Source organism: Cavia porcellus, unplaced genomic scaffold, assembly GCF_034190915.1.
Source record: "Cavia porcellus strain 051 isolate PalLab524CR breed Dunkin Hartley unplaced genomic scaffold, mCavPor4.1 scaffold_3, whole genome shotgun sequence".
Taxonomy (NCBI): domain Eukaryota; kingdom Metazoa; phylum Chordata; class Mammalia; order Rodentia; family Caviidae; genus Cavia; species Cavia porcellus.
The window spans coordinates 60236217-60252775 of NW_026947486.1; positions in this window are offsets into that span (position 1 = coordinate 60236217).

The window sequence follows — 16559 nt, forward strand, 5'->3', positions numbered from 1 at the left end:
CTTCAAATACTCCAAGGAGAGAATGTATATGAGATTCACCAGCAGCCATTTTACCAAAATGCCTAAGAGATTTTAAGGCTGGAGATTAGAGATTGGGAAACTGGCTAGAGAAATGGGCATGATGTGTCAATTATAAAGTCCCAGTATGTATGTACACAACAATTCCCAAAGCCCTGTATATAGAACCAGTCAAAGAGTGCTATCTTGAATTCTTCTGCAGAAAACACAAACAGGTTGTTGATAGGATTGCCTAGGCCTGACACCATCCTAAGGAGTGGAAAATACAAAAGGCAGCCACCATTTTCCACTTGGCCACTGTACTTTCTCTTTCACTGTGATCTGTTCTCACCCTGTAGAATATACTTCTTTTCCTACTTTCAGTTCCTACTGCAGAGCCTAAACTTGCTCTGCAGAACATGTTTCATTTCTTTTCATACCTTTAATAAATATAAAACCTGGCTACCTTTTATGTTTGACTTAACCAATTCTTTGTTCAGCAGAGAAAGAGCCTAGAAACCACCTCCAGAAGGAGACCTCAGTACCTCAATACCAAATAAAAGTCACACAAATTTCTTCTTACCTTGGTTGCTGTCTGATTGATGCAACCACACATGAATCACCTCTTTGCATTGTACTCCCTAACCTAAACATAATCAGTTTCAACAGTTCTCTTGCAGGCAGAATCTGATGCTATCCCTGGTCTTGGTTGAGGAACCACACACACACACACACACACACACACACACACACACACACACACAAACCAGGCATGAGGGAATGAGCAGGTTTACTTGCAGTTGTGGGAACATAGAGATGGTGACATACTCACAATTAGGCAGGGTCCTCTGGAATCTATGAATGCATTCAATCACTTGTAGGCAATTCTGCAGACGAGGATAATTGCTGGTATTAAACCATGGGAACTGGTGAGTGATTCACTCTTAGGAGTTTCTATCTTTTCTCTTTTCTATTTTTTTTTCTTTCTCTTTTGTTATCTTTCTCTTTTTTTATCTTTTCTCTGCCCTGTGAGGAGTTGTTTGTGTGTTTGTTTGTTTTGCCATTGGTGAGCACTGGTGAGGATGCCACTGGGCTGCAGCATTTCCAGCTGTTTGGAAGACAAGTGAAGGGATTAAGGAGCTGATATATATGCTCCTTCATTTGTTCCCTCCCTCAAGCTATTTGTAATGCTTTCACAAGGACTGTTTCTCTGAGGGGCAGGGGCTGGAGCAGTGTGGAGCTATTGTGGTGACTGCTTCCCTATCCAATAATCCAGAAATTAGGTTTGACCTACAATGCATCATTTTTCTAATTAATTTTCTGATTCAGGGTGTAAGAGTCATCTTATAGAGTACCTCTGGCTTCAGTGAATCCTCTCTGAGCACCTCTGACATGACTCCTCTTCCATCAACTATGGATGGATAACTCTTGAAATTTATAAAAGAAAAGGAATGACTTAAGAATTGTAATCAGAATGATGGAGGATAACATGAAAAATTCTTCTTTACTGTAAAGCTGTCTTAGTCACTTTCTCATTCCTGAGAAACAATACTGTATATCCTCAATTTAAAGAAAGAGATGTTTACTTTAGCTCATGATTATAGTCCATGGTACACTGGCTTCAAGGCAGAACAGCAAAGCAGAGGGGCAGAGCAGATCCAAAGCTGCTCACATCATGGCAACCAGAAAACAGAAAGAGAAGGGAACAGCCAAGGACAGATATTTACCCTTCTAGGTCTCACCACCAGTATCTGCCTCCCTTAACTGGCCCTGCTTCCTAACAGCAAGACAGTTATGGTTCCTTCATGGTCTGAGCCTCTTCCAAAATCTTGCCTATGGCAGATGAGTCCTTTGGGAGATATTTTCAACATAATCACAACAAAAGACACACTAATTGAGAAGTGTGATATTCATGAAAAATTAGATAAATAAATCAATTTAACATAATAGAAAGTTGAAGACTAGTAAACTGCTTCTTATCAAAGAAGCATAGGTAATACAATGAGAAAAGACAGCTTTTCCAACAAATGCCATGAGAATAACTGTATATCTACATACAAAAAAAGAATCCTTGCATCCTTCATTAAAATTAGCACAAAATTGATCTTATAGCTATATGTAAAATATAAACTTCAAAATCTTATAGAATGACACTGGAAAAATCTAGATTACAATTGATATGAAAACGTCTTTTTATATTCAATACCAAAGGTAAAATCTATGAAAGAAAGAATGAGCTAGACTTCACTAAAATTAACAACTTCTGGCCTGTGTAAAACACTAGTAAAAACTAAAAGAAAACATTTACAGAATGCATATTTCACAGAATGCTATTGTCCAAAATATGTCATGAATTCTTAAAGGTCAACAAGAATACAATGCAATTTTTGAAATGCGCAAAAGACCCAACTAAGCATATCACAAAAGAAGATATATAGGTAGAAAAAGTAAGCGTATTACAAGATGCTTAACACAATAATGCCATTATGGAAGTGCAAATTAAAAAGAACTATTAAATAATACTATATACCTATTACCAAATTTGGATGCGGTGTGCAGTAACAAGAATTTTCGTTTATTATAAGGAACATAAAAGTAGTGCAGCCACTTGGAAAGATAGTCTGGCAATTTCTTACAAAACTAAACATACTCTTAGCATCTGACACTTTTTGCTTCATAATATGCATTTAAATTCATTGAAAACTTATGTTCACACAAAATCTACCAGCACAGATATTCTAGATTTAATCATGATCACCAGAAGTCAGAAGTAACTAGAATGTCCTTCAGTGAGTGAATGAAAAAAGAACTGTGATTATATCCAGACAACTTTATTGAGTGCTAAAAAGAAATGACCTATTAAGCCACAAAAAGATATGGTTAACCTAAGTGAAAGGAACTAAGCTGACCAGGCTACATATTTTAAAATTACAATTGTATGAAATCTTTGAAAAAGAAAAAATACAAAGAATCACTGGTTGCCAGAAGTTAGAGAAGAGAAAATGATGAATCAGTGAAACACAAATTATGTGGCGAGCAGTGAGATGACTGTAAGGCACTATAATGGTAAAACTACAGAATATTCAAAACCAAGAGTGAACTCTAATGTGAGGTATAGACTTCGGATGATAATACATCAATGCAAGGTTCATCATTTGTAACAAATGCAAAAATCCGTTGTGTGGGATTTTTAGTGAGGGAGGCCTGGTGTACATGGAGACAGGGTGTATAGATAATCTCTAATTTTCACTCAATTATACTGTGAACCTAAAAATTCTCTAAACAATAAATTCTGTTTTAATAAAATAGAAAAACAAAAAGACAAATATATTAAAAGGGCACAAAAATGATCAATGATAAATCCACAATAAATTCTATTTTAATAAAATAAAAAAAACAAAAAGACAATATACACAAAAAGGCAGAAAAGTGATCTATGATAAATCTCCATCTAATATTGTTTCAGAAAGGAAAAACCTAGGATATAAAATTATCAAATAAGCAAATAAGAAGTTCAAGAGTACTTCCAGGGACTGAAAAATACAAATCCACAGGATCGAAGAAGCCATCAGGCATCCAGCAAAATACATACAAAAAAAGACTGATCACTTGTAGTGATATGCTTATCATCAATGACAGCTGATATAGAGTAGCTTATGTTGTGAAATAATGTTCTTTTCCAGTAGTTTTAATTTAAGATTTAAGAATCCATCCCAGTCACTTCAGTGGCACTTTCATTAGAATTATTTCACTAAGCCAAGGTGCTAATGAGTCCTCCCTCTGTCACGGGCTCAAGCCCTATGTGGACCCTTCAATTTATTTTATTCCCAGGCTAGCCTGTTAGCATTAAACAGGAGGGAGACTGGGTGACAAAATAGAGCTGAATTGGCACAATTTGCCATATGAAAAGGCACCATTTGCCATATGAAAAAGACATTTCAAGTACCTGTCTTACTGGAAGCTCTCTATCTTCACATAGAAAGACAGCTTCTTTGCTTTGGATAACTAAAGTATTTAGAAATTATTTTATGTAATAGGTTGAAACTCACACCCTACACTGGATCTGGTCGTTGAAACTTTCTGTGGAAAAGAAAATGATTGAGTGGTTTGTATTATTTTTTTTTTTCTTTTTTGGTTTTCGGGTCTTCTTTATTCACATAAAAATTCAAGTGAGAGCCCAAAAGTAATTTTTCAGGCCAGTATTTCCAGGCACACATATTTTATACGCCAGTTAGATTTATTGTAATAGGAATAGAATGAATTAAGCCAGCTGTTTCTTTATGGTGTTTGTGATTGATTTTCCAGAGCACTTTGGAGACTGTTTATCTCCTACTGTTCAAGTTTTTCAAATTTGTTTAAAAAGTTCTTTGGCCAGGCACATCCTTATTTCTTCCTATCCTGCACTGTGCCACATGTTCTGTTCACCCAAATTGCTTGACTTCACCACGTCTCACTATGGTTGTTTTCTTCCCACTGTTGCTGCTGTTTTGTCAGAATCACTGAGTGATCTTTGCTCTTGTCTATCTTTCACAATCACTTTCTTATAATTCTTTTGGTGATAACCAGAGAGAATATATAGAGAGAAAAAGATCAACAGGAAATAAAACATATTTCTTCCTGCAAATTTTCTTTCATTTTGAAATATAATATCCTATTTGTCTTGGAGAATTATCTAAATGTTTCTAAAAATGAATATTAAACAAGCCACAGTATGAGTCAGTAAAGATTTCTATTCACCTTTCTATGCCTCAATGTTAACCTATGTTAAAAGCAGTCAATATGTAACCCAAACTGATATCTTCTTGAATGCAATTAATTCCTTTTTAAGTACTCTGAGTACAGTCAACTCTGTTTAAAAAAAAAAAAAACCTGAGGAAAAGCTCCTCATCATGATTTTTTCGGTGTCACATGACCAGTCTATGGAATTCAGAAATAGCCTGGTAAGTTCGGTATACCACACAACCCAATTGTAAATCATTTAAACTCAGATATAAGTACAATACCTCACCTTCATCACAGTGCCACAGTAGTCATTTTATTATTTCTGGCAGAGAATGGAGGAAAAAAATGAAAGCTAATATAATAGTTGAAAGTTTAACATCTTTAGCAGACCAAACCTTAAAAGAAAAACTCACTATTTTTCTCTCATTAGCTCCTCCCTCTTGCCACTCCATTGGTCCAACTAGAAGAATGTTTGAAAATTTAATAGTTCATTGTCTGGGGATAACCTCATTACTATAATAGAAAGATCCTGGAAAAAAATCACAATACACTGGCATGAGTTGTAGCTGGCCAACAAACTATTCATGTTACAGTAGGCAAGCTATTTCATGATCTGGCCTTCAGTTTTCCTGTTTGAAAATAATAATGTTAAACTATAAAATCTCTAAGTTTATTTTAGTCCTAATTTTCCTTGATGCAATGATCGATAAAAGAAAACATATACTGTGAATGAGCATATGAAGTAAATAGGGAACAAGAGACTGATCAGGGCAGAAGGAAAAGCAAAAAGAAAAATCCAAAATGGCATGGAGCTGTAAAGTATATGACAGTGATAACAATTTAAAAGTTTACTTAGATAGCACTTAATGCAAGACAGTTGTTTTACAGGGAATTTTGAAATTGAATTAAAAATAATTTTCCAGCTGGGAGTAGTGATGCACATCTATAATCCCAGCACCTTGAAGGATCAGAAAGGAGAATTTCCAAGAGTTTGAAGTTGGCCTGGGCTACATAGTGAGTTCAAGGCCACCCTGAACAATATAGCAAGACCTGTCTCAAAAAAATCAAAATATAAATGATAATTCTTCACCTCTAAATTGTCTTTTCTTTTATAGGGTGATACATTTATCAATCAAAAGAAATACAGGACAGTGTCTTTTTTCAATCTTCTGTAATAGAATATCATAGACTGGGCAGTGTAAACAACAAAGTTTCATTTCTCACAGTTCTAGAATCTGAGAAGTCTCAGGTACTTACATTAAGGAGGAAGGGGGAGAAGAAAGGAGGCAAAAAAGAAAGTGTATCAGGATTGAAAATGGTGTTATTACTCATCATTTAATACATGTGGTTTTGTTATGTCTACATTCATATAATCTAATGGCACTTTTTTCCTTTTTATTACTTTTTTTGAGACAGGGTCAAGCTAGGTAGTTCAGGGTGGCCTTGGCAATCATCTGCCTCAGCCTCCTAAGTGCTGGGATTACAGGAGTGCACATCCATGCCCAGTTTATTTTTTCATTTGTTTTCAGTGTTTTGACCTATTGTTTGTTATTCTTGTTGTTGACTAGAACTTCCAAAAATATTTTAAAATACTTATAATAGCATCCATCCTTGTCTTATTTCTAAATTTTTGATATTATATCATTCAGTATGTTTCTTGCTAAAATTTTTGTTAAAGGTAGTGTCTCTACACCTTGCAAAGCCTATATTTTAAAAATTATCAATAAATACTGAATTTCTTTAAAAATGATTAGAAAGAATTAAAATTATCTTTGTGTATGAATTATCCACTTATAAAACTCTAAATAATCTACCACTAAAAAATAGTGTAGCTAATTAATTCAGTCCAGATTTCAGGATTATGACATCAATATAGATGCTCCTTAACTTACAGTGGAGTTATATCCCAATAAACGCATCATGAGGTGAAAATACTGTAAGTTAAGAATGCATTTAATATATGTAACCTACCTAACATCGTGGCTTAGCCAAGCGTACCTTAAACATGCTCAAGATACATATGTTAAATTCAAGTTGAACAAAAACATCTAAAACCAAGCTTATTTGATAATAAAATATTGAATATATCATGTAACTTTTGAACACTTGTATGCAAAAAGCAATGGCACTACAACACATTGTAAAGTGCTGGTGATTTACCCTCATGATCCAAGGGCTAGAAAGTACTGCTTACTGTACTACCCAGCATCATAAGAAAGTTCTCAGGCTACATACATTCTGTTAGCCTAAGAAAAGATAAAAATTCAAACTTTGAAGTATGATTTCTCCTGAAAGTGAATTGCTTCCATGCCATTATAAAGTCATAAAGTCATAAATCAAACCACAAGTTAAATACTGTTTTCATTCAAAAATTATTTCTATTTTTATATGCTATAAATTAATGATGCAAAAATGAAATTTAAAACTCTGTTTATAATTGTGTCAAAAGAATAAAATACAAAGCATAACTGTAACCAGAGAAATTTAAGATTTTGCACTGGAAACTAGAAAGAAAAATTTAAAAAACGTGAGACCTAAATAAGTAGAATGACATTCCATGGGAAGGAGACAATCAACTGATTTACAAATTGAATGCAATCCCCATCACAATTCTTACTGCTTCTTTAGCAGAAATTGACAGCCTAAAATCCATACGGAAATGGAAAAGACCTATAGTAGTCAAAAATATTATTGAAAAATAAGAATAACATCAGACAGAGTTTTATAGATTTATTGCTTGTATTTAAGTCTTCCATCTATTTTGAGTTAGTTTTAGTATATGGTGTATTCTTGAGTATATGTACATTCTTGGTATACTCTTGGTATATGTACATCCAATTTTCATAGCACCAATTGTTGAAAAACCTGAATTTCATCATCAAATAACCTTGGCATTCATGCCAAAAAACATTTAGTTATTTCTGCAAAGGTTAATTTCTTGAATCTCTATTCAATTGGTTTATATATCTGACTTTGTCTAGATGTCACAATATCTTGATCACTGAACTTTTTAAAAGTATAAAATATGAATTGTTTAATGCTATTCTTGTCAAAAAAGTGAAACAATAACTGATTAAATGGAAGAAAATATTAGCAAATCATATAATTAACAAGAGACTGTATCTAGAATATATAAGAAAAACTTCTAAAATTCAATGATTTTTGAAAACCAAATTTAAAAATAGGTAAAAATATTTGAATAGTGATTAAGACTACATAGAAATAGCTAATACACACATAGAAATACTCAAAAACATTAGAGATTACAGAAATGCAAATAAAAATCATGATGAACTATGACTTCACACCCACTAGGATACAAAAAATATGAAAAAAAAATAGCATTCACGGGTAATAGTAAGGATATGGAGAAAATAGAACTTTTGTATCTTGCTAATGAGAATATGAAATGATACAGTCACTGTGAAAAATATTTTGTTGGCTCATCAAAAAATTAAACATAGCCGGTCATGGTGGCTCATGCCTATAATCCCAGCACTCAGGAGGCTGAGGCAGGAGGATCGTTGTGAGTTTGAGACCAGCCTGGGCTACAAAGTGAGCTCAAAGCCTTCCCGAACCGCATAGAGAGAGCCTGTCTCAAAAAGGCCAAAAAAAGGATAAAAAATTAAATATAGTAAGCATACGAGAATTTGAAAACATATGCTCACACAAAACTGTATTTGAATGTTCATAGCATTATTAATCATAACAAGAGATATAAGCAAGGCAATGTTCAACTTTGAATGACAAAGCAAAATATACTATACACAATGGAAAACTGTTTGGTAATAACAATATGGATGAAACATGAAAATATTGTAAGTGAAAGAAACCAAACTCAAAGGTCACAATCGTTATAACCCCACTTATACACGATGTCCAGACTAGATAAATGCATGCATACAAAAAGTAGATTAAGTGGTTTTCAAGATTTGAGGAAAAGGGAAAGTAAAGAGTTATTGGTAAAAGATATAAAGTTTCTTTGGGGGATAATGAATATGTCCTAGCATTAGCAAGTAACATACTGATGTTACTTGCACATCTCTTGAATATTCTAAGAATCACAGAATCATAAATTTTTAGTGGTGAATTTTTAGTCTGAATTAAAGCTCTATAAAATTAAACTAAAAACAATGGAATTTTGGAAGGGATATTAACAGGAAATTTATAGAAGAAGTACGAAGAGGACTAAAATTGACAATATTTTAGCCTCTCACATTATAAAAAATATTAAAGATAATAGTAGTGCTACTCCACTTTGAAACATAGAGCAAAATAGGAGTAGTCATGCCTTATGTAATAACATGAACATATTCCAAGAAATTTATCATTAAGAAATTGTGTCTATTTACAAACATTTTAGCATGTACCTACACAAACTAGAGAGTAAAAATCAATCACTCAGTGTGGACTCTCACTGAAATCTAGAGATGTGTTAAACGCAAAATGTATGAAACTGCTATTTTAATATCTCATAGTCTTTTACAGTAAACTTTTTACAGTATATAATTTAAAATAATAATAAAATGAATATTATAGTAAATATATAAACCATTATAATCTTATGGGACCACCATCATATATATATAGTCCATATTTGGCCAAAACTTTTTATACAGCACCAGAATGTATACTCACTCATACATCATTCAAACAAGGGTATATTGGTACAACCTTCTGCAGACAACATGATAATATTTATAAAGATTTCAATATTCATATTTATTGATTCAGAATCCCCCTATGTGGTGAATTGAATGTGCTCTACCCAGAAATTTTGAATACCTAATCTCCAGTACCTGTAAATTAGACCTTGTTTGGAAATAGTGACTTTGAAGACAAATTTAAGAAGAAATCATATTACCAGGGTAGGCTCTAAATACACTAACTCATTTCCTTATATTTAGATTTGTAGATACACAGATCCACACATGTGGAAAAGGACCATGTGATATAGAGGTGGAGATTGGAATGATGCAGCTATAAACCAAAGGATGTTGAGGTTTATAGGGAGTCACAAGTTGGAAAAAAGCAAAGAAAAACTATTTCTTAGAGCCTTCAGAAGTATCATGATCTTTTCAAAACCTTAATTTAAGAATATTCTAGTCTCTAGAACTGGAATACAATAAACTTCTTTTGTTTTAAGATGCTGAGTTTTGGTAATTTATAGCATCCTTAGGAAATTAATGCACTGTGGTTGTAATGTACTGTACAGAAGCACTTGTACAAGTGCTTTATTTATAATGTACCAGCAAACTCATTCCAGAACTCTTTATAATCTTAAAGAACCAACAGATAATTTAAATATTCTTCAATGTTTGACTGTTTAAATACTGTATAGTACATCTCATTGTATCTAGAATGTTATCAAGTTATTTAAGAATGATCTCTTGTACTTATAAGGAAGTTAATCTATGATATATGTTTAAATAAAAAGCAAGTAGCAGACAAACATGCAAATGTGTCTTCAAACATTTGGGCTACTATAACAAAATGTCTTAGATTAGATGATTTATAAACAATAGAAATTTATTTCGTAAGATTCTAGAAGCTAAGAAGTTCAAGCACAAGGCTCTGGCAGACTTGATGTCTGGTGAAGGCCTCTTTCCTCATTCATATAAGTGTCTTCTACCTGTGTCCTTCCTTGATGGAAGGTATGAACTGTTCCACTAGGCCCATTTTATTACAGCACTAATCTCATTCATGAGATTCTTACAGTCTAATTACCTGTCAAAAGCCTTACCTCACGATACTATCACCTTTAGAGATTGTGTTAAGATTTCAACATATGAATTTGAGGAGAGAAACACAATCATACCATAGCCAATTGTTTTTATAAAAACACTCATTTAAAAACTCATAAAGCAAACTATACACATTTATATTTACATACATCTCAAGGTATATTTTCATAAAACTAGAAAAGGATATAAAATAATACTCATTAAATTTTTAACAGTGGTTAAGTTTAGGAACTTGAGATGGGTAACAGCTTTCATTTTTTTCACTACCTACTTTTGATGGATTATCTGCAAAGACATGCTTCTTTTGTTACAAAAATGTAAATCCTCATGCTAAAATTCTTTCCATTGTTCAAGTATTCCATTTCATATTTTAACATTTGCTCTTGATTTTTTCTTCTGCCTGGAACAGTCTCTGATGATTTATCTTGGCTATTCACCTCATATACTTTGGTTTCTTTATTGCTTTCTGCCAGAAGCTTATCCTGAGTACCCCTTTCTTCTTATAAATTTGCAAAGCCCAATTCAAGGCACTCTTCTTTATCCCCAAGTAGTCTATACTGCTCCATGTACTCACTACACACTGAGCTCTGATGACTGGCTTACATGTTCCTTCACTAGCCTACCTTATACACTCTAGTATTACTAAATAATATTCAACATTTATTGCATTGTATGGACACATCACTGAAAACATTATTCTTCTATCCCAGAAGAAAAAGGGGAGAAAGATAGAAGACAAGGAAGAAGGAAGAAAAAATATAACTAAAAAGTGTGTCTTAAAATTCAGATGTAAAGCTAAGTGTTAAGGCAGAATGGAAAAACAGGATAGCTAGGAGAGAAAAAGAGATCTGGATAATTTGATGTGTCTTAACTTCTGTTTCATCTAATCAATATTCCATGCACACAAAACTGTTTTACTTTCCCACTCCAAAATCATATATATATATATATATATATATATATATATATATATAATATATAATGATATATATATATATAATGAATATATATATAATATATATATATAATGATTTTGCCCATGTTATTCTTAAAAAAAAACAGGGATCAAACTCACAACCCCAGACAGATGCTTATGCCACTGAACTAAATCCCCAGGCTCCATCTTAATTTGTAGTTCAGAAAGCTCTTCCACAATTTCACTCGCTAGAATTTTACTTTCACAGGCTTTAAGTCTTGCAGAGGCTTTTAATACAATTCATCACTGATGTTCTCTTAGCTTTTGAAACACTTTTGTATTTTCCTCCCCTTTTCCTGTCAAATGGAATTCCATCTTATTAGCCAGCTCCTTCTCCCCCAACACCTAATTTTTAATACTGAAATTTCTATGATGTGATATTAACAGCCAAAACATGAATGAACAGGCCATAGTCAAAGGTCTTGTGTAACATATAATACGAAAAGACAAAGAAGCAATATTGATCAAGTCCTGAAGGAATGATATTGAAACTCCAAAATTTTATAACCTATTTTACCTTGCAACACGCTGATATTCTCAAACACGCCACAAATTGCAAGAAATGCAACATACTATGGAAATATGAGCTAAATTTCTCAAATTCATAATAACAGTTTACTATGTGTACTTTTAAAATTTTAATACATAATAATACTAAGCAATCAAGAGATAATGAAATAAAGATCTTAGATCTTAGAAATAAAGAAACTGTTATAAAAGGACTAGTGTGACATGTTGAATTCATTTAAACACAGAACCAAGACCAAAAAACTTGCAGAATTCTAGGAAGAGAACAAGATTTAAATGTTGTAAGCTATAAGAAAGAAAAATAACAATACAGCTAAGAGAAATAAGGAGATGGAAGGGAAAGGTACAAAGAGATATTTCTTCATATTTCAGTACAGCTAATTGGTTCACATTTATAATAGCTTCTCTTTGTAGGAAGCACTGTGAATATTTTACATTTATTAACTCATTTTTTCCTCATGACTCAGTGAAGTGAGTACTTCATAATTTCTATTCCACAAATGAACAAACTGAGGTGCATATGAGATTAAATAATAATTTGCTTACCTTTACATAACTAGTAATTGGCAGAACTGATTAGAATCCCATTAGGCTATCTCTAGAATATATGCTCTTAACCTAGTACCCAGGAAACAACACCACCAAAAATTGCTGAATATTTCAATATAAATATTACCTTTCTAATAACTTTCAGAAACTAGAAGTTTTTGAAAGAGAAAATTTTATCTGCAATTTATCAATTACTTTACTTTCCACTTTGATTTATTTTTTGTTTGTGCAATTCAGGCATTTAAAAAATTTTTCACACTTTTAACTGAGTGCAGTGGTGACTATAGTCCCAGATATTTCTGAGGCTGAAGCAGATGGATCACTTGAGCCCAGGCACTTGTCACCTGTTTTAAAAATCATACTTTGAAAAGTAGCATGTATATTATTTCTATTATATAATAAAAGTGATAATAAAAGTGTTTCTTAATTCTAAAGCAACTACCATTTATTAAATGGTCACTGTTTGCCAGGTAGGCTTTAGATAGATTGCTTCATTTAGTGATCAGAACAAGGCTACAAATAAGTGCTGTTTTTTAGCTTTCTTTTATTCAGAGAAGGAAACTGAGGCACAATAATAATTATTCTTGGTTACTTCAATTTGAAGATTTTCACTCTTTGTTGTAATTTTCTATATTTTTGTAATGTTATAATGAAATGCATCTTTCCTATAAAAATAGGAGAGCCAGACATGGTGGCACACAGCTGTGATCCCAGCATTTGGGAGGCTGAGGCAGATGAATCTCCAGGACTTTGATGTCAGACTGAGATACAGAGTAGTTCAAGATCACCCTGAATTATAGAATGAGATCCTGTGTAAGAAATGAAAACCAGTAAGGGCCCCTGGCGTGGGCCAGGAAGAAAACCAACACTCTTGAGATCAGGCCATGGTAGAACCTAGGCAACTTATGTTCCCGCTCTCTTGGTGAGCACCCTTGGGGTGGGCCAGGAGGACAATCAGCGGCTCCCGTGAGCCTACCAGCATGTGGGCGGAGAATCAAACAAAACCACCACCACCACCACTCGTAGCAAGTGGGGATAGATGTGTCAACATATCTTGGGAGGATGACCATATACAAAATAGCAAATATGGGGGATTTCCTTCTATCTTCTGTTTGAAGGCAAAAGTTGTTTATATTTTTTTGTTTTGTTATGTTTCTTTTGCTCTATTCAATTGTTTTTATAATGTTCTGTTTTTGGTTTGATTTCACTACACCTAATTGACTGGACAACTATTGTGAAGATAATGAGATATACTATAGTACCTATTAATATCATCGCAGTATCCTACTGTGAAGTTCTGTACCAATTTCACTGCATTGTATCAATTGGCTTTGTTCTGTCTTGTTCTGTTGTATTTTTACTACCATCAAAATAAAATTTAAAAAAAATGAAAGCATTTCAAAAGCATGCTTTAAAACAAATAGTGATGAAGTTCCCTGAGGCTCAGTCTTAAACCCTCCTCTCTTGTCATTCTGAACTCTCTTTCCTAGACCATGTCATTAACCCATACCTTTCCCAAAGGCAAAAGGTAAAAATTGTATATTGCCACACCAGGACTTGCTGTCTGAGCTCCAGATACATATTTCCAATTGAAAATTAGTCATTTTCTCTTGGATGCTGATGGACAGTTCAAATTCAACATGTCTGAAACCATTTACATCATTTACTGCAAGCTGGTCCTCCTCAGTGCTTGCTAAATTCAGTAAATAGTGCCAGTTTCCACCCAAAGGCACAAACCAGAAACACAGTAGTCCTGTTTTATTTCTTCCTTTCTCTTGCCTTGTATATCCAACCCATTATCAAATGTATGCTACCCTGAAAATACTTTATAAATCTGTCTACTCCTCTCCATTTTAGTACCACTTCCCTAGTCCAAGCCATTATTACCTTCTTCAATTACTTCCTAACAGAAATGTCACAACATTCTGTTCCTTTGTAATTTATTCCTCTCATAGAAACCAGATAAATATATGAGGAATTCTAGGGCCTTTAAATAAATTCCCATTCTTCTTAGAATAAACTTCAAACCTTTATGATGCTTGAAACAAAAACCTTATACCTTTTATATACCAAAGCCCAAATATTATTAGTAGTAACAGGCTGAGATGATATCAAATTTCTGCAAACTGTTATAGTTTGGGGTGGCCATCCAAACCAGTTCTTGCCAATACAAAAAGCAAAAATCTCCTGGATAGTGCTTCCAAGAAAAGTCTTACTTTATTGATGGAAAAGGGTAAACGCAGCTAGTACGTGTTGTTTTGCACATTGACATCTCCATTTTTTTCCTTCCTTGACATGGAGCAACAGCTTAGAAAACTATAAAGGAAGCCATTAACATAGGAACACAGAATAGAAAGGTGGAGTACTATTCTTTGGGGTGGAGTAGTCATTGCTACACTCTCTTCTAGATAACTTCTATTCATTATTCATTTCTGAGTTTAAGCATGAACTTCCCTGAGAAGATCAGTCCAAACTGAATTTTTTTTTGTCTTTTTCGTTTTTATCGGTACCAGGGATCGAACTCACGACTGCCTGCTTGCAAGGCAGGTGCTTATGCCGCTGAGCTAAATCCCCAGCCCCCAAAACTGAATGTTTTTAATATTCCTTCTTAGCAAATTTTGTAACTTCTATTTTTATTTATTTACATGATTTTTCACTCTTGGTTTAATATCTGTCTTATTCATTAAACTCTGAAATTCAGCAGACTAACTATCCAGTTCCTATGACAGTGTCTGCCTCAGGGGCAACACTGAATAAATGTGTGCCAATAAATTAACAACCTATTGAAATGCTATGTCCTTAATGACACTTTCCCTGCACTCCTGAGTCAGAATTAATCATTCCTCCTTCAATTTTTCCATGGAATATTGATTTGACTTTTATATTACCTCGATCTTTGCAACAAGGGAAGCCATGTTATAAAAGATCTCAAAGTCTATTCAAGACAGAAATACACATCAACTTATAGTGTACTAAGTGCAATAGTAGAAATGTGAGCAAGATACAAAATTATGGCTAGGAAAAGCATCATAAACTCAATGAAGTGGTAGAGTGGAGACCAATGAAGATTTCAGGAAGTGGTAAGGTCTAATTAGAATGTAGCTAAATGAAAAAGTCCCAGGTAAATAATGAGGAAGAAGGGAATCCATGCAATGAAGATAGCATATATAAATGAGTTATGGTGTGTAATGGGGTATGGTTATGCCCATTTATAATTCCACACTCTAGGGGATTGAGACAGAAAGATAGCAAGTTGGAACCTAGCCTCGGCAATTTAAGCAATTTAGTAAGTACTGGCTTTAAAAAAAATTAAAATGTGCAGGAGACATAGCTCAGTGTTAAGACCTTAGGTTCAACTCCTAGTGCACCCCTAAATGAGCTATGACATGAGCATGTATAGCGTATTCATCAAGAATATAAAGTATTTAAGGAATAGTGTAAATAACATTGTTGAAGGGAACCATCTTATCTAGTTAAAAAAAAAACGATTTTTCAGTCTCACTGCTCTCATGATATTTTTAAAGAAAGAATTGTAGAACATATATAATCATGACTTGTATTCCATAATTTATAATCAATTTTGATGCATGATAACAACTCCAATAGTAAGAAATTTTTTCACTTGGAGACATGAGGATGTAAATGGAGTCATATGTACATGCCCATTGCCCTGCCAAACTGAGATCCGCAGTTGGCTTTATCTCTAAGAATAAATTGTCTGAAATCAAGGCTACAGAAATAAATAAGGTCCTGACCATGAACTGACTACTATAACATCATAAATGGTTTGGACTTTGTACACAATGAATAGATATTAAGAATTCTAATCAGAGAGATTTGAGTCTTAGACTACTTTGAAGACAATGGATTAGAGACAAGGAAATTGTTTAAATTCTCTTACAACAGTAAAAGTGTTTTGGTTTAATACCTGTCTTATTCATTAAACTCTGAAATTCAGCAGACTAAATATTCAGTTGGATATTTAGACCCTCAGTTAATCCAATGGATACTGAAGATGCAGAAGGTAGGATTACAGAGATAAT